Here is a 26,778-nt window from a genome sequence, read left to right on the forward strand (position 1 = left end):
AGTAATTAGCTCCTGTAAATTAGATTTTCTTGAAGATTATCCTCAAGAGCTAAAAGTCTTGGTGTAAGAAGTACTTTCCTACTGAACTTCCTTTTTTTTTTTTTTTTTTTTTCCCTACAAGATGCCCAAACTCCCAAATATATCTCAGGCCACTTTTTTTGCAACAGTGCTGATATAGGGCCAACAGGAGCACTACAGACTTCACTGGCACTAGCCTACAAATAGATTTCATTGCAGATGGGGACTGGAAATACTTCCTCCCACTGGCACTGAACCTCATCAGATGTTTGTAGGCAGCGTTTTCCCTATCCCTTGATTGTCATTTAGCCAAAGAATATAAAATGGCCAGTAGTTCTAAAGGGATCTGTGAATCAAGCTGCCAAAGTTCAGATACCACTTGTTCTGTACTTTTTGAAAATGAGGTCCCCATTTGTGCACCAAAACAGGGAAACACCCAAAATTAATTGTTGCTTTTGAAAATCCCAGACAGTCACTGTCCTGTCTTAATATTTCCCAGAGATTTAATCTTTGTGGTAGCTATTTCCCTTTGCTGCTTCTTTCTGAACCCCTCATGTAATTTGCTTAGGATCTTTTAGATAATGTAAGGACAACACCTAATGCAGACAAACAGAAGGTGCTTTGTGGGCCAAGTGTGTGAATTACTGTAAGATGCACCTATGTCGGGTTTTTTTTCTTTTTTTCCCTTTTATGGCTTCCATTAGTCACAAAGTTTGAATTGTCAGACTTAGTCTCCCTCTAAACTGACCTTTACATGCACACTGCAGCAGGCCACACAATTTTTGGTTCTCAGTTGCCCATGCTCTTGAGCTTAAGGGATGATTCTCTCCAGTTTATGTACAGGTTTTGTCCTAGTACACAGTCAAGGTGTGGCCAGACATGCATCCCAAACCAGGAACTTGGAGATGCTCTTGAACCTCCCAGTTTAGGCATAGATAGAGATCCAACTCTGTATTAAGGAAGTTTCAACATAAACAGTAGATAATATAAATTGGCTTTTTTTTTTTTTTCTTAAGCAAAGTTGCACTACATTAAACATAAGCTATAAGTAAATGATGCAAGATTTTGATGGTGGAGTAATTGGAGGACATTTACTTGCCAGACAATCTCTTCAGAGGAAAATTTAATGTTTGCAACTCCGGTTAGCATGGAAACTTCCTCGGAACAGCTAAGGAAAAAGTCACACTCAGGAATCTCTCAACTGCTGGAATGTCAATCTTTGCAGTAAATGTGTTGTGTTCACAACAAATCCAGAAGCACCACACTGACAAAAGCCATTTCATTTTCCCACAGTGGAGGCATTCCAATGCATCATTCTTTGTGCACATTCTGTCTTTCTTTTAGCCAGTGATGTAAGAAGTTTCTAAAGTTATGGCAATGTTTTCCATGTATTTGCATCTCTGTAAAATGCACAGTAGGTGAAGATGGTAATTATATTTTTCATTGATCCTAAGCTCCAAGTTTCCTTGTTGAAATGTTTAATTAAAAATATAATCAAATAGTCTAATGAGATAATTGTTAAGGCATTCACATACATTTGACAAGGCCAAGGAAAATGCTGTCCCAAACAGATGCTCATTAGGAGAATGAAGAACAAGGAAATAAATTTTCTTTTGAGGAAAGTAAATTACAATCAAATTTACAGTCTTTTAAGGGAGATGACTCTCTGGGGAGGAGACTTCTATATTCAGAGGTGTGTTCTAATACAAGTGTACAGTAGTGCCTGGTTATGTATGTTGGGTTTTAACACATCCCCCAGTCCTGATTCATCCATTCTGTTCCCTTGAGTTATTAATGCCCCTTTGCAAAAAATCATATTCCTACAAAGAATTCTTTCTGTGGCTTACCTTCAAAGTGAGGGCAGAATATATAGTGGCATGACTTATGGCCGCTATGAATTGGTCTGAAGTGTGGAAACAGAGTCTTAAGATAAAATCTATTACAGATCATTAACATATATTAAAAACTCTCATTGGGACAGTGACCTGTAGAAAGAGGAGGTGCCACAGAATGTATAGATGTACAGGGACCAAAATGAGCTCCTTTTGGAAATGTGGATACCAATACAGTCAGTTCACCTTAAAATGTAAGTAGATAGTTATCAACTTAAAGAACTTGTATTACAAGAAAATTATATTTAAATTACATAACTAACAACCTCTCAGATTAACTGTAGTCTCTTACTATGTAAATTAGTTTTACTACTCATCTTTATTTTTGTTATGACTTACACAAAGTCCCTGACACTATTAGTTATGGCAGATTGACTTTTATGCTGAGTCCTTAATACTTTAGTTAATACAAAGCAATTGGTATTTCACTAGGAAACAGTTACAGTCAAACATTTTTATTTACTTTGAAGCAACTGTTCTCACAATGTTTTAACTCTTTTTTTTTTTTTTTCAAACAGAAATTAATCTACCAGACTGTCATTCTGAACGTTCATTTTCACACAGCCTGAATTTGGGGCCATATCTCTGGCGACATTATTCCTTGTGACTAAAAGTGCTATTTTGTAACTATTTTCTTCCACAGCCTGGCTCCACAGAGGAGGGAGCTCCTACAAAAACTCCAGAGGAAGTTTCCCCACCAGGGAAGCTCCAACCCCACTGCACAAGTGGGCACTGGGTTCCCACAGTGCATTTCACATTCAAATTGGAAAAAGAAGTCTTAAAAAAGAAAAAAAAAAAGAAAAAAAAAAGGGCAACCCACCCCAATTTTTCACCTCATGAAGGGGACCTTCCCCTCACCAAAGTTTGTCTGACAGCTATGAACAATCGGTGTTTGAAAGTTTTGGCGTTAAGGCTTTTGTTCAAGTTTGCGGACCAAGACTTCCAGCTGAAGCGCCAAGGTCTGGGAGCAGCCAGATCATCCCGGAGGGGAAAAAAAAAAAAAAACAAAAACGGAAACAAAAGCAAAAAACCGCCTTTGGGGCCAAGAACGGGGCTGAGTTCGCCCCCAGGAGAGCCAAGTCCCGAGTCAATCCTCAAGTGGCTGCGGAGCTGCGGCCGGACCCTGAGGGCGGGAAGGGGCCGGGGCCGGGGCCGGTCGGGGTGCGGAGGGAGCGGGCGGGGCCGGGCGTGTGTCGGCATCTTCCCCGCCGCCCCGGGGGCGGGAGGGAGAGAGAGAGGGCGAGAGAGAGAGAGAGAGAGAGAAGGGAGAGACAGAGCGAGGGAGGGGAGGAAGGCGCGGCGCTCGGGGGCGGAGGGCGGTGCGCGCCGCCTCCCCGCGCTGCTGCTGGCGGCCCTGAGGGGCAGCGACCGGAGGAGCGGAGCGGGCAGCGGGAGCGCCGGGCCGGCGGGGCCGGGCGGCCGCGGTGCGAACCCGCAGGTACCGGGGCACCGGCAGGGGCGGCTGCTGGCCGGCCGTGCGCGGCAGGAGGGAGGGAGGGAATGCGGAGGGAAGGAGGGAGCCGCGGGGCGGGGAGCGCCGCCGCTCCCGCCCTCTCCGCGCCGGCTCTGGCGGCCGGCGGGGAGGAGATGCTGCTCCGCGCTCCCAGCGCAGCCCTGCGCGGCCGCTCCGGGCGAAGCTCCGCGCTGCTCGGCTCCGTAGCCGCCCTGCGAGCGCGGACGGCGGCTCCAGGGCGGCGGTAGGTGCGGGGCAGCCATCCCGGCGGCGGCTCTCCCGGAGGGATGGGGACTCTCCCGGAGGGATGGCCGCCGGTGGGCGTGGGAGCGCCCGGCCTTGGCTCTCGGATCGCGGCGGGGCTGGCGGCGGGGCGAGGGAGAGGTGCGCAAAGGCCGCGCGCAGCGGCGGGGGTCTTGGTGCTCCCAGCGGGACTTGCAGCCCCCGTGCCGTGGGGTCGGGCTGGGCGCTCGGCAGCAGCGGGACACGCTCTGCCGGCCCAGAAGGACTCGGGTTTGCCTGCGCCGGCCAAACAAAGCAGCCCCCGCGGCCCTCGGACTTGTTAACAGACAGGAAACTTTTTCCTCATTAACGTTTTTGGAGGAGCAGAAATGAAGGATAAATCTGTTGGCCGGTGATGAGAAATAGCGTAGGTTTCATTGGCTTTTTATCTCCTAGCAATCGACACCTCCGCAGACCGCAGGATAATCTCCCTCATATTCTAGATTGTGTCATTCTCTTTAAATTGCATGTTTAAAACAACAAAGGCAGTGACTTCATAGGGAACCGCCAGGAGCTGTTCCGTACCCCTCCTGTTTACTGGGGAAACATTTGGGAACCGGTTTGGTTTTGTAGGTAGGATCAGAAGTAAATGTAGGACATGGAAACTGTAAGGTTGGTTGCAGGTAATCTGTGTCTAGCCATCTTATTAAGGTGTGAGTTTTGGAGAAGGGAATATGAAAGCTTTTGCATGTGGAACTAGCTGGGGCAGTAACCGTGATCAGTTCCTGAAACCTTTTCAGGGAAGAGGACGTGTTTTGTGAAACTGTACAGTGAAACTGGGTCACAATGCACAGGCATTTTCCTGAGGGTAGAACCTTGTGTGAGAAAGCTGTATATTGAATATATACATTCCGAGGTGTCGTGACTCCCAGGTCATTAGTTTGGGCTCAGGTTGGTGAAATTGTGACATTTAGTGCCCATTCCAGAGCAGGACTGCTGTCACTGTTCACATCAGAGCATCAGGCCTCTGACTGAACCTCACCTGTGCCAGTTGGTCTTTGGATGGCCAGAAATAGGATCTAAAGACATTCCTGTAAGAGTTAGAATCAGCCATGATAGAGGTACAAATGAGAAAACAAACAGTTTGGGTCTTGTGCAAGAAATACTGATGAGGAAAGAGTACATCTACTCAGAGGATCTTTTGGTGGTGCAGTTACAACAGAATTTGCTACCACTCCTAGTGCTATCAATTGGACATTGTTCAGTTTCACATGCAGCAGATGTGTTTCAATTGGAGTGTCTTTTTTTTACCTGCCAACAAGCATGTCTTTCCATGAACAGTTCTAGAGTTTAAGCAGTAATTTAAGGAAAGAAGAGAATGACAGCAAGAAAGAGAAAAATATACAGCCTAACTTTTAAAGATACTTTATGACTCATTTTTAACCTAACCACCCTGTTGGTGAGTGGAAAGGCACATAATGTAGTTCTTCTATAATAGGACTATTTTTTTTCCTTTTGCTCTGCATGATAAAAAAAAAAAGAACCTTATTTAGATCAGGGTTTTTATATTGATTTTTTTCCTAATCAGAGTGTGGTGGTTTGGGGTTTTTTTTTAAGTTGAAGGTACAGTCAAAGTAAACACTTTCAAATATACCAGATGTAAAAGGAGACAGACTGTATCACAGGGTGTTGTTCTAACAGCTTAATTAAAAAAAACCCTCTTAATTCCAAGACTGTTGTTGGAATTGAAGACTGTGAGAACCCTGGGCTCAAGGATATTTGAGTGGATGGAAGAGCGAGGAAGTGTCTGTGTGAAAAGATTGGGCTGAGTGTTGAAGCATTAGTGAGTACACTGCGATTATTTTCACCAGGATAACAGAGCCTGGTGAAAGGATGTGACCCAATAGTTTATTTACAGCTTCAGAGGCCTTTGAAAGTAAAAATGGACTGTGTGGATGATTGGCAAATAACCACTGTGACTGCTCATCATGACCAGTGATAACCTGAGCATAGCACTGTAACTTGTGCGAAGCATTGGCGTTTTCAGTGCCTTGAAGGGAAGCACTGAAGAAGTCTAGGAAAGGGAGGGGATTCCATTCCTGAGAGTGGGAAGCTACCAGGGCATAAATGTTACCTGTTCAGGTGGCAGGAAATTGTAGTGTCTTTGCTTTTTTTTTTTCCTTCATGGTGGGATTTTTTTCAGCCATATGGTTCATACAGACTGACTATCACAGAGAAGGCCTGAAAGTAAAAAGGCAGTCTTTTAGCTGTTCACTTCTTCAAGAGCACAGCAGGGCAAATATTTTTATTTTTAAATCTGGAACAGAAATTATTTGGCACATAACTATTTTTCTCCCAACCAAATGCAGGTATGAACAATAATAATTAGTGGTTGTATGGTACAATAAATCTTCAAAGTGCCTTCAAATCTTAATCAGCAAAGCTTAATAGCATGCTATTCCTGCAAGGGAGGTAAGTAATTAGATAAAATGAGACTGGGCAGACTCTTAAATGGAGTTTATTGTTGAAGCGCTTGTCAGTTTCACAAAGCTCTTCTTTATCACTGAGGTCTCTGGATGCTGCCATACTTAAATGGCTTCAAATACTTGTATGTTGGAATACATGACATTATGGCCCAAAGGGCCTTGTTAATATTGATATTCTCTTGTTCAAAGTTCTTCACAGTGAAGGACACCTTGTACTCAAGAGCCTCTGTAGTGGTTGTTCCAGAGCACCTGTGAAGACTTATTAACCTGAACAAGAGTAAGGTCAGCTCTTTAAGAGGAATGATTTTCCTTGGAAGGGCTTTCCAGTTTACTTGCGTGATAAGCCTAGAACTTTTAGTCCACTGATGGTGAAACTCAAAGTGATTTTGCAAGATTTTGTTAAACCTGAGAACATTAAGTATTGTTGCATTTTTGGAAGGAGTATTGGTTATCAGCTCAACACTCTTTCACTTTTTGTCCCTCTGCTTACAGAAAAAATTGACTGGAATTTTACTGTTTCAAAGTGAGCTAGTCAGTGAGACTAAAGGATTGAAAAGCAAGTCATGGTGTAGGGTGTCATGGTGCAGAAAAGATTGGTAAGCAGTTGCCCCAAGCTGTCGCTTACATGGGACGAGTGTGGATGGAAAGCTGTGAATAGCAGGGTAAGTTAATGTTGGATGTCGCCAGTTAACTATTAATGAAATCTGTGCATCTGTAAAGAAGGGTGGAACTTCAGAAAGAAGTGTTTCCCAGCCCCACCTCCTCCTGAAGAACAGAGAAGGAAGCTGGCATTTACAAATGGGAAGGGCACAAGACGACTCTTTGGTGCCGTTTTTATTTCATCTGGGCTTCTCTTTGTCCTCTGCCACTTAAATACCTGGTGAGGAACCAGGCATATTCTTTGTGCATCATTATCTATTCAAATGCTTTCATAAAAGGCAATTAATTGAGTAGGTTGCCTTGGGACAATGATATGCCCTGTGAATTTGAAGTCCAATTGGTTAGGATAGAGATCTGCTCCAGTTGTGACACTGTAGAAAGAATAACAGACGTGGGAAGGCTTTGTTCTCAGGGTTTCATCTGTCCTTTATCTTTCATGGGTAAATTTCACGTGCCACAGAAATGTCTGCAAGTATTGTGTCAAGAATTACAGGAGACCTGGTATGAAAACTGCTGATTTTTGATTGCTGGTATTTATGGGGAATACTGTAGTTTTGCAGGATGTTGAGTATTATTAAGGATTTATGAAGGTGGTAAGGTAATTAATGTCAGATTTAGGACTAGGTGCTGTGTTAGCTCCAGATTTCTGCTTCGGGTTGTTAAATTTGGTGAGATGGGGCACTTGGAAAATGGACAAAAACTTTATCTCCTGTTTTGCAGCTAAAATTAAAGCTCAGGGAGAAGAACTGATTGACCTAAAAATGATGAAAATTTAGGTGCAGAAGTTTGAACTGAACACAAACCTCTTAATAAACTAATCCGATACTGTCAAAAACATCATGCTTTTTTAGCAGACTTTGAGACTTTTAACTTCTGTCTGTTTCTGCCTTGTCAGCAGAAGGACATGGTTTTCTGGGGTATCACAGTTTCTTTATCCAACTCTGGCTAAATTTTTGTGTGTGTGTGTCTTGGAGGTTGTCTTCCTAAAGAGCATTTGTCTGTATCTGTGGGAGAAATATGGGTGGGAGCATTCTTTAGAGATGGCTGAAATTTTTAAAAGTGAATCTGAAGATGGCTTTCATGTGGTGGTGACATCTCTGAGTACTTGTATGTATTGTGGGTACTCAGGTATGTGCAGAGAGGTACATTGGATATGGTGTAGCTGAAGTCTGGCTTATTTAGAAAAGTAGATCTGGAAGTGTTTAGGGGTGACTTTTCTTGAGCAACGCTGTTGCAGGTGACTTATATTTGTGCTGTAAGCTTGGAATTGATGCTGAGCTTGTTAGGAAACACCCTTGTTTATGTCTTAAGTAAAAGAAAATAAGAAGAGGCTTTTTCCTATCAAACTTTTCCTTGCAAGCCAGTTTTGTTTGTTGAGGGGAGAAAAATGTTAGAGCATACAAATGCCTGATTTTTTGATGTGCTTTTCATCATAGTGAAAGCTGGATAAATGAGTGGAAATACCAGGTTCTTGTGTGTTTCACATCCAGTTTGACAGCAGCTGTTAAAGCTTTTTTGGCTACATCTGTATATGTATAGAGGGGCAGCTGATGTTCTCTAGCAGGCAGATGACAATCTTCCAGGCACACTCCAGGATATCCTTTGTGTGTTGGAATCCTAGCACCATGCTGTGTGCTGTATGAAACTGACAATGAACACTCGTTCGTTGCAGTAGCACAATTGCAACAATGTTGTTGAAATAGTTGCATTTTTTGTTGACTTAAATGCTGTTTCAGAATTAGCATTGAAAGGCATAAAGATTTGTTAATGTAAATAATTTTTGTGTAAAGTTGCATGCTTGGAGATGGAAGGGTCTCTGAGTCTCATCTATGTTCTATAATGTCTTTATTCATGTCACAGCCAGTGTTCTAGCCACGTAGTGGGCAGGCCCTCAAAACCTGTTAGAGAAGGTTTAGAAAGAAAGAAGGTTTAGAAAACCTGTTAAAAGGTTAGAGAAAAAACCCAAGGAACTGAGTGCAAAGGTTTTCTAAGTAATTGCTGAGTACAGACAGAGCAGGGTTTATCTCATGATCTCTAGGGGTATAGACACTCTTGTTTGCAGCTCCTTGTTTGCACAGGGGAATTGGTTCCCAGTGATTAATTTTATGCTTCAGATAAGGATTTTTCCCTTTTAATATTAATTTCTTCAGCATCTCAATAGCATGGGCATATTGCACTGTGTTTTTTCCAGTTCTCAGATAGACGTGAATGGCTACATGGAGGGCATAAAAACCCACCCTGATAAACCTGTGACGCACATGGTTCCAGGGCTTTCTTAGGGTCACCAGGGAAAGGTAATCGGACTTGACTCATAAAACCTTGTCTGTTCTACCCTGTGGAACTTTCTTGTTGAAATATTAACTACAAAATTTCAAACTTGTGAGCAGCAGCCTTATTTAGTGTTGAAATGTGTGCCATCTTTCTTGTTGGGACTGTTGACTTTTCTGCTAACCACTTCTATATATTGTAATTTTAAAAAATGAAATAAATTACTAAAGACAGCTAAATTAAAGTCTGAAACTTCAGTTGTTAGAAATAGTTATGCTTCCTGGTAAAGTCATGCCTGGTTTAAATGGTGATAGATTTGGACTTGGATATTGCCTTAAGCAAACGAGGGATGAAAAAAATGAAGCATGTGGATATTTAACCATGTCATACATAGATAGTCTAACTTTTCTACCTAGTTTGCTTATCAGAGTATCAGTGCTGTAAAATATCTTGCTGAATTTTCATCAAGGGCCAGCATTATGTTATTACTGATTTTACCCATTTCTCCCTTCACAGAATTTAGTGTTTCAGCAGAGAAAAGATAGAGAAGGGAAATGGAGCAGAAGTTTTGCCTTTTAATACCTTTACTGTAAAGTCAGAAAATCCCCTGCTAGTGCTTAGGATTATGACCAGTGGAATAATAGATCTTTTCTCAAGTCAGTGCAAAAGCTGTATTTGCCTTCAATGAATTAACTTGGGAGTTTGGATCCCAGGCAAGCAAATGCTCCATAGGATGGTCCAAGTGCTGCTTTTATGCTTTGCTTTTAATGGCAGTGCTTGGAGAGACATCTCTGTAGTGTGTGTCACTGACATCTCTGTAGTGTGTGTCAATTTTGTGGTTAAGTTTGTGTGGAGCTATCCTTCCAGCAGCCTAATTAAAGACTGTGTGGAACTTTCTTAAATGGGATGCTTCAACAGGTGATAAGTACTGGTTTCTCCTTCAGAGGATTTGTGATGGTATGTCTTTCATTTTTGTCCGTCGCCATTTTTTCATTGTATGTCACCATTTTTCAATGATTGAGATGCATTTTCTGTTTGTTCTTCTGAAGCCAGTTTGCTTTCAGCTTCTGTAACTCTTGAGATTGGACTTCTTCACATTCATTTGACATTAAGGAAAAAAGAGAGTACTGCCTGTATGCATGCATTGTGCAGAGATTTATTTGTTAATAAGCTTCCTGTGCGCTTTTTGGTAAAGGATTTATCTTGGGTAGGTTTCTAGAAGGAAAGGATTCTGTCCAGCCTTCACAGACTCTGTATTTTAGATTTTTTAATGCATCTTCAATAATGTTTTGTGTTCTTAGACCAGTGCCTTGCACCTGAAGGGCTTCCCTCTTAACCATTAGAAACAGAGCTTCAGAAACACCTGAACAAACATTCAGCTTATTAATTAGAAAACTGTACAGAAAGTAGCAGCAAAAAAGAATGGTGCAGCTAATGAATCCACTGAAATATTAAAAAAATATGTTGCAGTCTAGGGAAAACTTCAATTTTTATTATATTTTTCCATAAAAATAACTCGACATTTATGGTTGGTGTCTGAATTGATAGACCCTGAAGAGCAATGAGGCTCTCCCTACTAACTTCACTGGACATTTGAGTGGGATGAAAGTGGAGTGCAAATGCTATTGACATCCTTATTGATACATAGCATTGCAGTAGACAGTGCAGTATATATCTGTATGTCCCTAAATTAACAGTGCTCTGTACAAGACGGGCAGTTGAGGGCTGTCAAATGGCTTGTATCTGAAAAAGGAAGAAATTATTTTGCAAGGTAGCAAGAATACCTGTACAGCACCTGGAAAATTTTCACCTAGAAGGTCTAGCTTGTGAAAACTGTTAGAAAACCATTATTTTTTGGAGGAGCACACAGTCTGGAACAAAAGAAAGGTGGGGTAAAGAAGTAGGGGGGAAAGAAAGAATTGGGCTCGTTCAAGATGGGCTGGGACACCTTCAATTCCCTCTAGTTCAGATCTATGGGCTTTGCAAAAATGTCCTTATCTCATGTGCTGTGGTGGAGGCTTCTGCGAGCTGAGGTTTCTTCCTCATAAAGATCGGGATGAGTTTTCAGGCCTTCGTAGCTGCAAGTACTTTTGGTGTTCCTAGCTTAGTGGTAATGTTTAAGGTCTTCAGGGGTTAATAATTAGCTGATTCCTATCTTGTGGTTTTTTTCTTTGTTTGTTCTCTTGGTTTTTTTGTAGGTTTTTTAGAACTATTTATCCACTTACCCCTTTTTATTTGTAAGGTTGTTCAGACTCTGAAAATTAGAAGTTTGGGAAGTCTTGTTACAGTGATCTATTTAATAAGATTTGCAAGAAATATATGCTATAAGTTTCTCAGGGACTCCAAAACTTTAGACTTACATTTCCTGCAAGAGGTTTCTTCTGATGCTATAATCTGACAATGCTTAGCAATCAAGCTAATAGTAAAGAACCTTAAATTTTGAACAGCTTCTTTTTTTAGTATGCTCTGTCATTGAATCCCTTGAATGACCTTAATAAAAAATTTTAAGATTATCTGATTATAAAAGATTTGCTAGCTGGCAGTGCTGAAAGTTTGTTTCATCACAAATATAGACTCATTTATTGAGTGGCTTTGCAGTTAGGTTATCACATGTGTTGAGCAGCCAAATCAGCCTGGAGCTTTAAGCACATGGGCTAACACGTAGCACTGAATTACTGAAATAGCTATGCAAAGCTCTTTATGTCAATTTAAAATGTGTGTGCTCACCATGATTGGCACAAGACTTGGGTGTTTCAGAAGTGTGGTGCATTATAAAAATAGTATTTTTTTTTAAAATTACTCTTATTTTTAGAGGTTTTCTGATATTATTTTATCATGTTAGTTTGTTTCAATCTATTGCCAAACAGTTTTGGTAAGAATAATTTTTCTGGTTTTCCTTAATCCCTGATCCAGTTCTATCCTCTGTGTATTTGAGGAATATAGTGTGTAAAGGAAGAAAATTTTAAGCTGGGTTTTTGTTGTTTTGTCACAAAATACTAAGGAAAATCCTAAAAGTTGTTTTATAATAACTTTGAAATTTTATATCCATGCAATGCCTTAAGAAGAGAAAATATTTAGTATGCTGGAAGATTTATTGCTTTTGTTGGAAGCAACCATTTTCTGTTCTTTTTGATAGCTGCAAACAATTATTGGTGTTTAGTAAAAGTCAGGCAACTTTGAGGCATGACTGGGTCCTTCAAGACCTTTAGCATGTTCTTTTCTAGTGAAATTTGAGAAGTAAGTTGCTGTCTTACAGCAAACAAAAGAAAATACTCTTTGTGAACTGCTTAATTGCAGCTGTGTTACTGGAACAAAATGTCATGTGGGGGGAAAGTGTAAATGTGCTCAGAAGGGGATTAGAGAAGTTAACAGAACAGAGACCATTAGTGACTATTAGATTTGACTGTGCAGCTTGAGCTCAGGAACTCAATAAACTGGTGATTGCCAGGAAAGGGGATGGGAGAGCTGGCCTGATCCAGTTTAGTACTTCTTGTATTAAACATTGCTGAAGTTTCTGAAACCACAGAAATGGGAAGCTCTTCCAAAATAAGAACTTCTTTAAACCCTAAAAAAAAAAAAATCAACCCAAAAGCTTAATAATAAATCTTTTGTGATCTGCCTCTGAAGCTCATGTGTGACCACATGGGCTAGACTTGGTGTTCAGAGAAGAACAGCTGTCTGGTTCCAGCTGTAATTCCTTCCTGGAGTTTTCATCCTTTGTCCCTTGGAATCTGTATTCCCTTTTGTTCAGGTTGCTTAAGGAGGGAATAAATGATGGATGGTCAAGTTATCAGGGGAATTAATTTTCATGCATGTGACTCTAGAGTAGAAATAGCTGCTCAGGAAGAAAGGAGAAAAAGACAGGAACACTTTGGTGATTGGTTAAGGTTGTACTTTTAGTTGTTGAACAGGAAAGTGAAAATGGTAAAATGGTAAAACATTTAAGTATACTGTCATTTTAAATGGCATCACATGAAAAGTACAACCAAAACCAACTTGTGGAGACACAAATATTTGGGTTCCTTTTATGGATGAGAAACATTACTTAAGAAGGGAAGGACATGCTGTGTATGAAGCATTTTTTGTTCTTGCTTCCCTCAACATCAAATTCTTTTGCTCTTGATACTGCCATGTGTGCTGTGTGTGCTCTTTGGCCTTGCACAGAGTAGTTGAACAGAACATTTTTCAATACAGAACCCTTAGTTTTGTGATATTGTCAGACACTGAAGGAATTTGTATCTTCAACTAGTCAGAGAGCAGAACAGAATCAGCAAATTGAATGTAACCTGATGTTTGGCAATGTCCCTGGTGCTTGCACAGTGCAGAATATAGTTTGCAATGTTTTAGAAAATATTTTTGTACTTGACATTAACTGAACTCTTTGATATACACATTAATTATCACTGATTCTGTCCCACCCATTGTCTTTGCTTTGAGAATATTAAAGAGCTGAAGATCACAGAATTTAACTTTTCACTGTAATATGAACTGCTGGTTGGGAAGTCTGCGGCTGATGCAAAATCAGCATGTTCTGCTTCCCTCTTCAGTGGTTTTGGAGAAATGGAAGAGAAACTATTGCCTGTCTAGACTTTAATAGGTTTTATATATATATATATATATATATATATATAATTTTATGTAGACAGCATTCATTTCAAGGCTTATGATGTATTTTCAGTGATAGGCTATGAATGCCAGTTAGAAAAGAACTAGCAACAACCAACAAAAACTTTTGTGCCAAGAAGTAATATGCATCTAAAAAGCGTGATTGCTTTTTACAATAGTTTTGGAACCTCAAAGTATAAAGTCTTCCAGCTCTTTTCTAAGAATTTGTGGAATTCAGATTTTGCTGTGTGAAAAAAGCTCTAATTAGTCACCAGCAGGTGCCTGGGTAAATAAAGCAGCTGTAAAGTGTGTGTGACTGGGTTGGGAAAGTTTGGGTTTCCTTCCTTCCTTCCTTCACCTTCCTTTTTTCCCCACTCCCATCTGCCAATGGGACAAATTAGGGTTTTTTATTATCTGATGGTGTAAAATCAAGGGTGAAGCCTTACAGCAACCTCTATACAAGTAATTATTATAAAAGATCCTTAGAAAATGGGAGAAGTCACTCATCAGCATGGTAGGAAGCAAAATCTTGGTTAATGTCAGCTGTCTTCAGTTAAATTTTTTGTCAAAGCTCAAAATTTTAATCTATATCTTCTAAAATGCAGGCTGTGAATGGTTCTATACATTTATTTCCCCTGAATAACTGGGTTAATATTCAGTGTCTAGGTGCATGGATGAAAAAGGGCCACTAGTGTAAAACCAAGCAGTAAAGCAGTTTTTGGAGGAAAAAGTACTTTTCTTCTGGAATTGATTAGTAATGATCCACTGATTCCCATAATTTTGCCAGCAAGGCTTGGTATCTATAATGATTTCTCAATTTTATTTTTCTTGTGTGAAAGTTTCTCATGTTCCTGACTGCTCCTTTGTCTGTTTTTCTTCCTTGGCTAACACAGCCTATGTGTGCTTTAGTGCAGGCACACTCTCTGTTCTTTTCTCTCAGCTCTCTGATGAAGTCTTGGTTCCAGCTTTTGTGCACAGTGAGAACCCATGGATAACTTCCCACTGTAGACTAGGATAATACATTTTCCTGTCTCAAAGATTTCCATCTCAAGACTGTAAAATTTTGTTCCATCCCTCCTTTTTTTATTTCCTCTTGCCTCTTTACACTAATACCAAATTGGGTTTTTCTGTAAGCGGTGAACACCTGGTGTCCTCATTGATTGCTGCTACTGCTTTTTCTCAGGTGAAGTGTGTATGCAACTTGAAGTAAACCAGTACAACTGGTCCAGTTTGATAAACTCTCATTCAAATTCAGTATTTTGTAAGCAAAGTTTATGGGAGGATGTTTTGAAACTATTGAAACATTTGAAAGTTTTGAAATCTGTTTCAAACTACTCTCCACGTGGTGTTTTTTAAGTGTTACATTTATTAATTTTCTATGTGATGTATCAATGAATAATCTCCAAAGTGTTTAGCTAGCAATAAAAGATAGAAATGGGAGTTGAAGAGATTCAGCCTATGTTTTTTTTTATACATTTGTGAACATTTTTTCATCAAAGCTGAATTTTCCCCTAGGAGCTAGTGCCATTTGTATACTGAAAATGTAAGTAATACTTTTTAAATAATATACCCATTTTTTTCAATTTGCAAGAATAAATTTGAAATACTAAATTCAGGACTGGAAGAAAATTTGGATTGTTGTCTAAGGATGAAAATATTGTATGCAGACTAGATTATTTAAGACTTGAAGTTTTGAAGGGAGGGTACTTTTTTTTTAAGCATCAGGTTTTTGTGTCCATTTTAGGTGGTTGTACTTACTGTTTCCTTGGGTTTGCATGCAGTAACAGTTACAGAGTTATTAAGCTGTGGTACACAGTATCATCAAATTGATTGTGAAGGCAGCAAGGTTTGGTGCATTTAACTGGTCTAATTCCCTTTGGGCCAATTGTATGAATAAAAGATTCAAGGATTGCTGTTACATTATCCTTCTATTCTCCTTTCACTTAATCCCTCTCTGGGCAATGGCTTCAGAGATTAATGTGACCTTCTGCTTGGTTCCGTTCCAATACAGTAAATGTAATTTGTACATGGGCAGTACCTGTGTATGTCCTCAGTCTGACTAACTTTCCATTGCTATTTGTAGGAATCTTCTTCAAAGAAAAGGAAAGAAGGATGATGCTCTGAATCACTTCCCTCTCAGTTTCTAGGCCTGTAGAGGAAAAGTTTCTGCTAGTGTGCCTTTGTTATGCAGCCCAAGGGTGTAATATGGAATTTTGTCCTTTTAATATGAATGTTTATCATCCAGACAAAGTAAAACTTCCCAGAACTCTTCATTTCTTTTTGGTGATAGCAGGCTTCATATTATATCATTGGAGGAGTTGCTGCTGTCTTGTTTTTCCTGGTTTTTTTGGCAATGCCATCTTCTGTAGCTTGTTCTGTCCTGTAATCTGTCCAAGTACCAAAACATTATGGAGCGCAGATAGTGATCAGATGGAGTTCTTTGTCCATTCTGGTGTGTGAAGCTAAATCAAATGTTACATTACTCGATATCTGTCTTTGCCATAGTTCAGGCAGTCTGTTTTGTGTGGAAGGTGTGCTGAGGAGTTATAGAAATCACTCTGGCAGATTTTCATGCTGCTGTCAAATGATACTGAGACTTATGTTCTTTGTGGTGAGGATCTTTCTCTACATTCCAAATCCCATTCGCTTTCTTGGCTCAGAAACCATAAACTTGGTAAGCATTTGAAGCTGGGCAGAAATGGCAAGTAGGTGACTCTCTTGTGAAAGAGAAATGCCAAGTTTTCCCACCTAACAGGAGAAGGACTAATATCACACCACCTTTGAGGGCAGTTAAACCATGGAGAATATCATGGCTGTAGGACTGAATAACTCATGCGTAACCACTGAATTTAAGATGAATCATAAATTGGGTGTGTGTTAGAAATTTGTTCAAGGGGCAGTATAGTCAATTTAACAATTGTTCAGTTGTAAACGCATACTGAATCATGCAGTATATAATTATATATTTTTCTGAAGTGTGGGGAGCAGAGTGGCAGGCTGAGGGACTCAAGTTAACTGGTCAGGTTCTGATTAACTCATATGATTTTGGCACAAAGCCATATGTGCTGTGTCAACTCATGTTTTGAAGGAAGATCATGATTTCCTAACCATAGGCATTCCAAGTCTTCAAGTGGCTTTGTCTACTAATTAATCTGGAGCTAAAACCTCCTAATTGCAGGATTTAAACTAGACAGTATAAGCTGCTCAGGAAGGTTTTGGCCTCCATAAAGAGCTCATTTAAAAAGCAAGTTTCCATGACCAAAAATCTTCACGTTTTATGTGGAATCTTTGAACTGATGGCTGTCTCTAGACATGCTGCTAAATAGTTGTCACACAGACCATACTGTTCTCAGTACTTGGTGTATACCACACCTAAAGAGTTGAGTGGGTGTATACCACACCTAAAGAGTTGAGTGGGTGAAAAATAGGTAAAATTTGATGTATGCTGTCATTTGCAGGAAATGGATCAGCCATTGCTTGGATGGTTGGATAAAGAAAATCTGTCTTTAAAATATTTTTTTTCAGTATTTGCAAGATGGCTGTGGATAATATGCTCAAAGACTCTGCTAATAATAGATTTAACAGAGAAGTCAAAGCACTTTGGAAATGCTGAAATATGAAATCATCAGCAGGAAATTGAGAATTTAGGGAAATCCTATAATGAACCCATAGGGAATAATATCCTAATGTAAAGCTTGTCTTCCATTTTCTGGGCAGTGGGTCTGTTTCCTAGCATGGAAGAGTACACAGCATATTTTCTTCTCACTCTCAGATTTCTAAGTGCCCTGTAAATTGGTTACTGGTTGGGAGTGTATATGCAGAGACCAAGCACAGCTTTAGTCTTAGATTCATTTCTGTATGCTTGGATATGGAAGGAAGTGGAGAAAGAAGGGATCTGCAGTCTGAGAAGAGAAATTATCAACTTGTGATGTGGAAACAGTTTCTGTGGGACAAGCAGGTATTAGGCAGAAGAAGAGATCTCCATGTTTGCACAGTGTGCATTTAACTCAGAGGTCTGGTGTCTTCTGTATTATGGTTTAACCCAATACTGTTTCATGTAGGGCGTGTTGGACCTTATTGGTAGGTCACCTAAATGACATTACACAGACAGATTCTCAGTTACTGGGGGAAAAACTGAGATGTATCCTGTTCAAGGCAATTTCCAACAGTCTGCTTTTCAGCTCAGCATCACTGGAAGAGAAGTATCACTGAAAGAGAAGTACCTTTCCTATCACTTGAACTGCAATTAAGTGCTTTCAAGAAATAGCAGTTGACTAGATTATTTTTTCCTCTGGAAAATGAGTTGCTTATGGAGAAAAGCAAGTGCTGTGAAGTCTCTTATGAGGACAGGGATTTTTAAAAATGGTGGGTGCTTTTGAAGTTCTTTGCAGGACATGGTTGGTGCTGCTCTTGCAATACTGTGTGTCTGTGTGTGTGTATAGAGTGAAGAGCTAGTTTCTGGACAGATGGAGGCCTCTTACTAGAGTTGTAGCCCATCTGCTGGTATCAAATCTGTTTTTCCAAATGCTTACAGAATCTTATTTAAATCTGCCTTGGCCAAAACCTTAAATAGGCTTTAGGGACCCTCTAACAAGGCTTTCAGGTAGTTCATGCTGATTCTCAAAATAGATCAGTGTTCCTGCCCATTTGTAGCTCTCTTTGTCCTTCAGGGCTTTTCTCCTGTCCTTCAGCAGAAACATAAACCAAAAGTGAAATATTTGGTCCATATGGAATATATCCATGCACCCACACATTTTATATAGATAGTGGGGAACACATACATGTGTGGGGACATGCACACACTTTTTCTCAGCATGAGTGGGCACTGTCAAAAGCACATCCTTCCTGAGGGCTGACAGACATAAAGTGCTGTGAGCCAGGTGTGTAGTGGCATTTGCCAGTGCTTCTCATTTCCTTGGAATCATCTTTCCTTCATTTGAGGCAGCATGGACAAGTCAAATCCAGCCAGCTGCCTCTTCAGTGTCTCTGCCATTCCCTTGGAGTGTTCATATTTCCTGATGAGGCACCAGGGCATTGTCAGTTATGCTTCCCAACTGGAAGTGTATGAAGCTGCTTTATAAGATTAGTCACTGATTCCCCCTGCTTAAATCTTTGTAAAGGTTTTCACACCTAATAGGGAGATAACATATCACAGGTATTTAAAACTGTATTTTCATGCATATGAAAAAGTGAAAAATCTCACACCTTGTACCACCATGCCTGAATAGAGAAGCTCTTTGTCTGAGAGCAAAATTACTTTTTTCTTCTGTTACAGACCAGTGAAAAAAATGCAGTAATCTTTGAATGAGACTTGATATTTGCTATTGTGTTTGAATTACCATTTATTTCAACTTACAGGAAAGCTGAGCAAGAATCTCTCAGCTTCTGCTCTGGTCCTAGAAACACAGATTTTTTTGTGTGTACAGTTCTTCACAGCTGAAATGTAGGCCTTTGTTCCATCTTGTCTGTTTTTCAGTCTAGAAATTCAGACTTTCACAATAATAATTAGTCATCACTTGTATGAATAATAGCTTTACTGCCAGACAGGTGAGTTCACAGATAAGATATCCATGGTGTTATCTATCTGCAGACCTTGTAATGTTCTGTTCCTTATGCCATATCTCCCTTTTCTTTTTTTTTTTTTCTCCCAGAAATGAACCTAAGAAATCATAACTATCTGAGAAGGCAACACAACTTTTTTTTTTTTTTCTGCTGCAACTTCTGCATTGTAGAGCATATGTAATTTCTTAAGGAAATCTAAATTTTCCAGGAGCTGAGAATATTACTTCTTTGAGCATCAAAGACTGAAGACTTGGTGCATAGTAGACAATCTTTCTCAGCAGATGATCTTTCTCCAGCAGTAATTATTTGGACTCATCAACTATTTTCACCAAGTCACAGGCAGAAAAAAACATGTGTGAGGAAGTAGTTCAGCTTAGGGCATTGGGTAGGAAAGTCATTGGGAGCTATTACAAATATTGGAGTTTTAGTAAGAACCAAGCAGCTGCAGAGGATGCTGGCTGGGTAGTAACTTTTCAATTGGTTGGATTTTTTTTTTTAATTTTCATGGCAAAACCCACACAAACACGCAAGTGCAGTTTGGTAGAAATGTGGTAAGTGGTGTGATCCATGTGGGAGTTTGTCAGCTCTCAAACTGAATGTGTGCTTTAACAAAAAACTCCTGGTGTTTTAGCAGTGCAGCTTCTTTACCTGTACACACCTGAGGAGAAGCACTGCTGGAGGAATCAGATGCAGGTAGAAGTCATTCAAACTTCATTCTGTTATTCAGCCAGTTTTATCTCTATTGTTGAATATTATTTCCTTTCCAGGCAGGACATGAGGTAGCTGTTAGTATGAATTGTTATCTGAATAGCAGGGGTTTTTTCGGGTTGAGTACACAGGTCAGCAGCTCTCTTTCTTCTTGTGCATGTGTAAGGGTGCTGCTCTCAAATGAAGAACACAAACCTTATTTCTGAATCCACTGCATTCTTTACTAGTACCATACATGAGGTCATTTTTAACTATGGAAAAACTGCTTTGGTATGCCATAGTGGAATATCTTTTGTGCTAATTTCTTTTTCCAAATTGTCTGAAAGTCAAATATATGAGGCTGACAAAGATTGTTTTGCTCAGATCCATATTTCTCCCATGAAAGGAAGAAATCTCAAAACCCAAGTGAACTGTGCAGTTTACTCAACAGCCTAAAAGGCTATTTGTGGAAGGACTGGATGTGAATATATAGAATTAAAGTCAGGCTTCGAAATAACATATGGCAGGGTCAATCTTTACACTTCTTAAGAGTATGTTGACTTCTATGTTATTTACCAATATGCTGCAAACCTAGCACTTTTCTTTATGACTAAGGTTGGTGGGTGCTAATGCTTCCTTTCTCCCCCCCAGTATTGTAGCCCATTAACTGATTATTTTTGTACCTGTCTGAAGGACTTTCAAGTGCCGCATCCAGGAAAATAGAGAACTCTTGGTCACTTGGCTTAATTTTTTGCTGATCCAGTTGTGCTGCCTTTGTGACTCTGATTATAGCATTACTGCAAGGGGACAGCCTTACCAAGAAGAGGCATGTTTAAAGGAAGATACCATTCTCTGTTACTGAGACTGAAAGGATTCTGACAGAATCTGAGCCTTTTGGAACTAGAGAATTTGTCTGATGTAGTAAAAGTTATCACTTCATTATCATGGAGAGGCCTTAAGCTAAGCTTTTAAAAATCTGCTCTAAAGTAAGTTGATCCATTAGTGAAACTTATTGGTGGAGTTACTGAATTTCTTGTCTGTGGCAATTTATATCTTGGTGTTAAATATTTGAGCATTACTCTTCTCAAACATTGGGAACTGATTATGAATAATACTATAATATAGTTATAAATAATGTACTGAATGAAAAAGCAGTTACTGTACTAAGTAATTACCACTGCTTCCTTCCCTTGCTCACCAGAGCCCCAGTGTTTAATTTGGAGGCAGCTTTAGAATGTCACAGATGGTGGGAAGCACTACTTACAGACTTAGAATAATGCTTTCTAGTAGCTCCATGACATTTAAATCAGGTGCCTGCTACTATTTCTGCTCCCCTGACAAAAGCTTTCATTCCCTCTTCAGCTGTGCTGAGAGCTGAGTGAGTAAGGACAGACTTCAGTCATGACCTTTTCCCAGTATGTGAGGAATGTGTGGCTCTGGAATGCAACAATGGAATAACTGCTGGACTGAAGCTGGAGGTGCCATTCTTAGTGCCTTTTGTCTGATAGACAGCACATCATCTCTCCATCCTGTAGCAAGATGCCTTTTTGCTTCTGGTTATTTCAGGTCATTAGAAGGGTTTAATTTGTTATGTGTGAATGAGGGTGTTACTGGCTCATGTGCTGTTTAAAAAGTGTCACTATAGCCAAGCTGCTTTGTAGTCCTGAAATTTCTTTCTTTTTTTTTTTTTTTTTTTTCTAAAGCTTGCCTTAGTCACAGGTCTTCTGCTGCTACTTAGCAATTAAAATGAAAGTTTCAAGTATGAGAAATGCATCAAGGAGATGTGCCCTCTCCGAGGTGGAGCAGATCAACAGCAAAATAAGGGAGTTGCCCAAGAATCTTACACTGACAATTAAACAAAGAGAGGGATACAAGAATCATGCAACGATTTATGTGGATTAAGCTTACTTTGTAGTGATAATTATATGCTCTCCTGAATAAAATTTTAATATCAAATGTGAAACATCAGCTACCCTCATGTATAAAAAAGCATTCTGCAGTTGCCTAGAAAACATGACTTTCATGATCATTATATGCAATTTGGACTGGCTTTACTAGTTTGCCTAACACGAAGCTTCAGATAAACAAGTTTATCTGGTTCTGGTGATGGAGACAGGAGAGCAAAGGAGGGAGTCAACACTAACCCTAGCTTGTCTTCCATTGTGTGTTCAGGCCAATGCCAAAAGCTGATTTCTTTCCACCTTCCAGGAAAGAAAGCAAGCACTTTTTGAGTCAAATAAACACTGTTTGTCCTGGAGGTGTGAGCCAAGATTCTCAGTATCTCACATTTTTCTGTCTTCCAAATCTGGGAATAGAATACTGATTTAAGGCTTTGGGAGGAGAAATGCTAACATCTCATCTGTTAATCTGTGTATGCTCACATAAAAGGCCAAGATTTATACTTCTGGGAGTGTTTCCATATTGTGTTTTCTCACAAATTGGAGCTAGTTTCTGTTCATTACTTAGGAGGTCTGAGCTCAAGCAGCAAGCTATCAGTTTGAAAAGGAAATGCAGTTTCAAAGAAATTTTCTTGGTATAGGTTGAGGATTTGCCCAGGAGCATGAGATTTTTGTTTTGCTGACATTTCATCCTGTCTGCTGTGGGAGAGAAAGAGGAGAACATGGAAAGAAAATATGTGAGTGGAAGAAACTAATATATTCCATAACAGGAAGAGGGGAGAAATACTTGGGTGGTAATACGAATCTCTGCTGGCCTCTCTAAAATGAAAGAGAAGTAATAGTGCTGTTATCAGGTCACAGGCTGAATGAAAAGCACCATGGGACTGTGGGATTTTTTCCCAAAACCTTTGATTTCTGGCAGCTCTTTAAATACTTCTAAAAAGAGGGGGAAATGGTAGTTGGATCTTGTGGGGATGTGTCCCCCCTCTTTGTATCTGTAGGAGAAATGAAAAAAGTGGATGTGACACAAGGGTTTGTTTCCTTATCCTTCAAGACAATAATTGAGAATAATGTGCAGTAATTAACTTGAGAGCAGGACTCTAAAAGAAAAAAAACTCTTTAAGCACAGTTGACTTGATTAGCTTGTGTGTTTGACTTGATTGCATGCTTGACTTGACTATTTGCAAATAATGCCTTATTTTCTGGATAGCCTATGCAAATTGGACCTGCAGCTATAGGAAAACCACATTTTATGTGTGGATTTGAAAATAAGGTTTCAAAGACTACTGAAGTGCAAGCTTTCTATCTTGGCTCCAGGGTTCTGCACTTCAGCCCAGTTTCAGCAACAGTATTATTGGGGATAAACTAATTGGTATATGTAGTTCAGATCTTGTTTGGGGGTGTAAGATGTGGGCCAATGTAAATAAATAGCATAGATGCCAGGATTCTGAAATTACAGGGCATGGTAATGGCTCAAGGTGCTCGGGTTCTGAAATGGGAGAGACCAGACTCTGGAAAGTGTCCAGGTCTAGCCCCAGTTCAGTGTCACTGAGACTTGTGCCTCTCCAGTGCTTTTACAAAGCACTTCGTGCTTAGTGAGTGCTGAATGGAAGTGTCAATGTTTTATTTTCAGGCAGCTAATCATGGCATGAGAAAGGTGAATTTTAAGAGGTTGTCTTGGATAGAATTGCCTTGTTAAATGTACTTCTACCTCCAGGCATTTTTATCTCCAGAGGAAGAAGCCCTCTCCAAGAAGGAGCTCTTGGCTCATCTGCTGAGAGAAAAGTCTCCTCAGAACCTGCCACCTTTTGCCCAAGTGTCCCTGTGGAGCAAGGGGGCAATATTGTCATATTCAGGCCAGTTAAGGTCAGCTAACAGTGGGACAAATAAGGTGGGTTTTTTCTCTACAGAAAGTATTTTGTATGTATATAGAGCCTTCCTGTCTCTCTTCCTTTTTTTTTAATTTTATCAAATGATAAAAAATTAGTACCAGAATATTTTATGTGATCATTGAGAAATTCCAACAGATTTTGGTATTCTAGATCTTTTCACTGTTTCTTGCACATCTAAAAACACCTGCATAGTGTATGCCAGAGCAGCTGTTTTTCATGTTTCTTTTCATCATATTCCTATGAAATATCAAGTGTGAGGTAGTGCGGGCATTTCAGTTAGCTGATGTTAAAGCACAGCTTTTGACTTAAAGTTTTTATTCTGAAGTTACAACATCGGGGAAAAATGTTGATGCACAAGCTAAGGAAACAAGCAAGGGATATGTTACTAAAGCCAAAACACCAAGTATCAAGCACCAGTTAAGTTGATGCAATTTAGCCTTCTGACTTTTAGTCGGTTCCTAGGAACTTTTGGACTAAAATTACTGTATTGCAGTCTTTAATAATCACTGTTATGGCAAAAACTTCTTAATATTTTGGCTGGTGACAATTCAATAAAATTTGGCGAGAGTAGGACTTTAAAATTTTCCAAATTCTTCACTGCTGTTGGAAACCTTCAATTTCAAATTTCAAATTTAAAACGTGAGGAGAAATGGTGGTGGTTGGGGTAAATGAGAATTCTGAGTGTTTAACTTCTGCATACATTAGCAATTAAAAAGTGAAGACTTTGAAAATGGTAGGGATAAAAGTGTATAGCCTGCAAACAGTCAATGTGACAGAATTACTCAGTGTCAGGGGCTGCTCCTGTTGTGCTTTCTGTCTTCCTTGGGACAGAGCAGGTGGAAGGCTGCCTCATGGGGTTGGCTCTGGCTGGATGTTCCATAAGTGGTGTGCTCTTAACATGGGTTGCTGGGACTTTAAAATGAGACTTTTTTAAGCCAGGAGGACACTGAGCTTGTTTTGAGGCAAGAGGCAGAGCCCCATCCCACTCACTGGGGAGTGAGAGCTGTCTGTCTAGAGGGAGGAGCTGGCAGCTGCTCCTCATGAGGTAGGCAGGCTCTTTTCAAAAACTGTCTGAAATATGGGAGAGGCCTCTGGCTTAGGCAACGTTTTTCCCCGTGACTGTGTTGCCTGCATGGCTTAGGGCTGAATGGTGCCAAGAAATTTGCACTCAGAGCTTGTTAATACAAATGATTTACACCTGAATTTACTCTCTTGTCCTGGAGCATCAAAGTTGCCTCCATACAATGCAACTCCCTTCCTGTGGAAATAGTATTCCTGTGTGGTCTGGAAGTAAATTCTGCCCCAGAACAGGCAGTCTGTCAGGTTCCTGTCTATGCACCTCCAGTGCTAACTGGTTTAATTTGTCCACTGCCTTCCAACACTGTGCTGTGCTCTCTACTGTGTGAATCTTCCTGTTTGGAGAGATGTCCTGTGGCTGTGATCTCATGTGAATTTTGGGTGTATGAGTACTCCATGCCCTAGCAGTTCCTGTAAAGTTCATGCACTTAACCCTGAGACTTGCCTGCTCCAATCCCATCTCCCTGTGGCCTCATATTAAGGTGCCATCATAATTCTGTCCCAAGAAAAGGGGAAGTGAACTGCACCTTTCCATGTTCTTTAGTCTGTCCATTCCTTATTACAAGTAGTAAAAGGAACAGGGCACAGGCTTTTCCTTGGATAAAGAGGAGACAGGTAGAGGACTTGTAGCAAAAAAATGGCTTGACGTGAACAATGAGTCCACAGAGAGCTTTACCAGTGCATCTAGATTTCTTGGCTGGTCAGCCTGGAACACTTAAAACACAGGGACTGCCAGGAGCATTGTTTTGATATGGTATTCTACAAAAACTTTAAATGCTTTTCTCTTAGAAAACTTACTCAATAGAATCCTTATATTGCAATTTATCATAATGTTTGGATATTGCGTAGAACCAAAAGCTTATGTATGAATCGAGCATTTAGGTTTCTGTAGTCACAAAGGACCACACACTATTGAGGGTTCACAGAATCTAAGGAGACAGCAAATTTGGAGTTGTGCATTGCAATCATCAGTATTCCTACAAATATCTTCCTGTGAAAAACATCTGAGACAGACAAACTGCTGGGGGAGAAATATGTATTGAGCCAGGCACTTCCACTGTCAGCTCCAAATGGGTGCTGGCTGATGCCAGGTGGAGAAACCTGGCCTTGCATTTTTCTGCCAGCAGCCTCACCCCAGCTCCCCTCAGCCAGTTCCTTGGTGCTAGGGAACCATTTTGTGGGATGTTCTTTAATCCTCATAATCAGTGTGTTGCTCTGCCCATTGTTGAGACAGACAAGCACTGCAGCTTAAAGATAACTTGGAGGAAGAAAAGTCATGGAGGAAGTTACCAAAATGTTAGTGAAACAGATCTGCTTCAATGAGAATCCCACTCAAATCCCAGCTTTTTGGCATTTTGCATGTGGCTATGCTTGTAATGACTGATTTTGTGACAGATTTTACTTGGGCTTTCAAAATCAGTTTGAAATAGTTTGGTTTTTTTGTGTTGTGTTTGATTTTCATTTGTCAAGCTCCTACTGTGTGTAAAATGCAAGCAGATCTTGTTGCTTGCCCTGCTGCAGCAGAGGCCTGGATGGCTGGGTGTGTATATTCATGCTGCTTCCTACTATGATCAAGGCATTTTTTGCTGTAGGATTCTTTTACTGTTGATGTAATGTGTTTGGGAGTTTGAGCAGACATGCTCATGGTCTCTGTTGTGTTGTTAAATAGGGAATTGGTTTATATCTGCTACAGAACAATCCACACTATTTAATCACAGCTGAAAGGATGCAGTGTTTTGCAGAATGGGGAGAAGGGGAGTGGCAGAGAAGGATTTGGGGTGAGGGAGAGGGGATTGTTGTTCTTATGCTTGGCATTCTCCTTTTGAATATTTGTCACAGAAAGTTTTCGTTTGGAGTTCATATATTTTTAGTCCCTAGGAGAAGATGAGGTCTTTTAATCTGAATAATCCAGATAGATTGATTCTAGATGTACCTACTGAAATTTGAGACAGTGGCATGAAATCACAGAATTTCCTGGAACAGTGAGACCAGACACTCACTCTGTGCCTGGTGTATGTGTCTCTCATGCTGACTGGAAGCACAATTTTCTCTGGTTTT

General features: G+C 40.2%; 1 protein-coding gene across 5 annotated transcripts in view; it reads left to right on the top strand.

Moving 5' to 3' along the window:
* The first annotated feature begins 3,236 nt into the window (after positions 1-3,236).
* PTPN13 (protein tyrosine phosphatase non-receptor type 13) overlaps positions 3,237-26,778 on the top strand; it is a 111,739-nt gene continuing 88,197 nt past the window's right edge. For 3 of the 5 annotated variants that reach the window (XM_064711190.1, XM_064711193.1, XM_064711194.1), the window contains exon 1: positions 3,237-3,348. The gene's annotated coding sequence lies outside the window, so the exon portion shown is untranslated. Of the gene's footprint in view, positions 3,349-3,483; positions 3,608-23,556; positions 23,643-26,778 lie in introns of those variants that run through there. The other 2 variants (XM_064711191.1, XM_064711192.1) reach the window with 2 other exon arrangements.

This window comes from Zonotrichia leucophrys, chromosome 4 (genome assembly GCF_028769735.1).
Source record: "Zonotrichia leucophrys gambelii isolate GWCS_2022_RI chromosome 4, RI_Zleu_2.0, whole genome shotgun sequence".
NCBI classification, from domain to species: Eukaryota; Metazoa; Chordata; class Aves; order Passeriformes; family Passerellidae; genus Zonotrichia; species Zonotrichia leucophrys.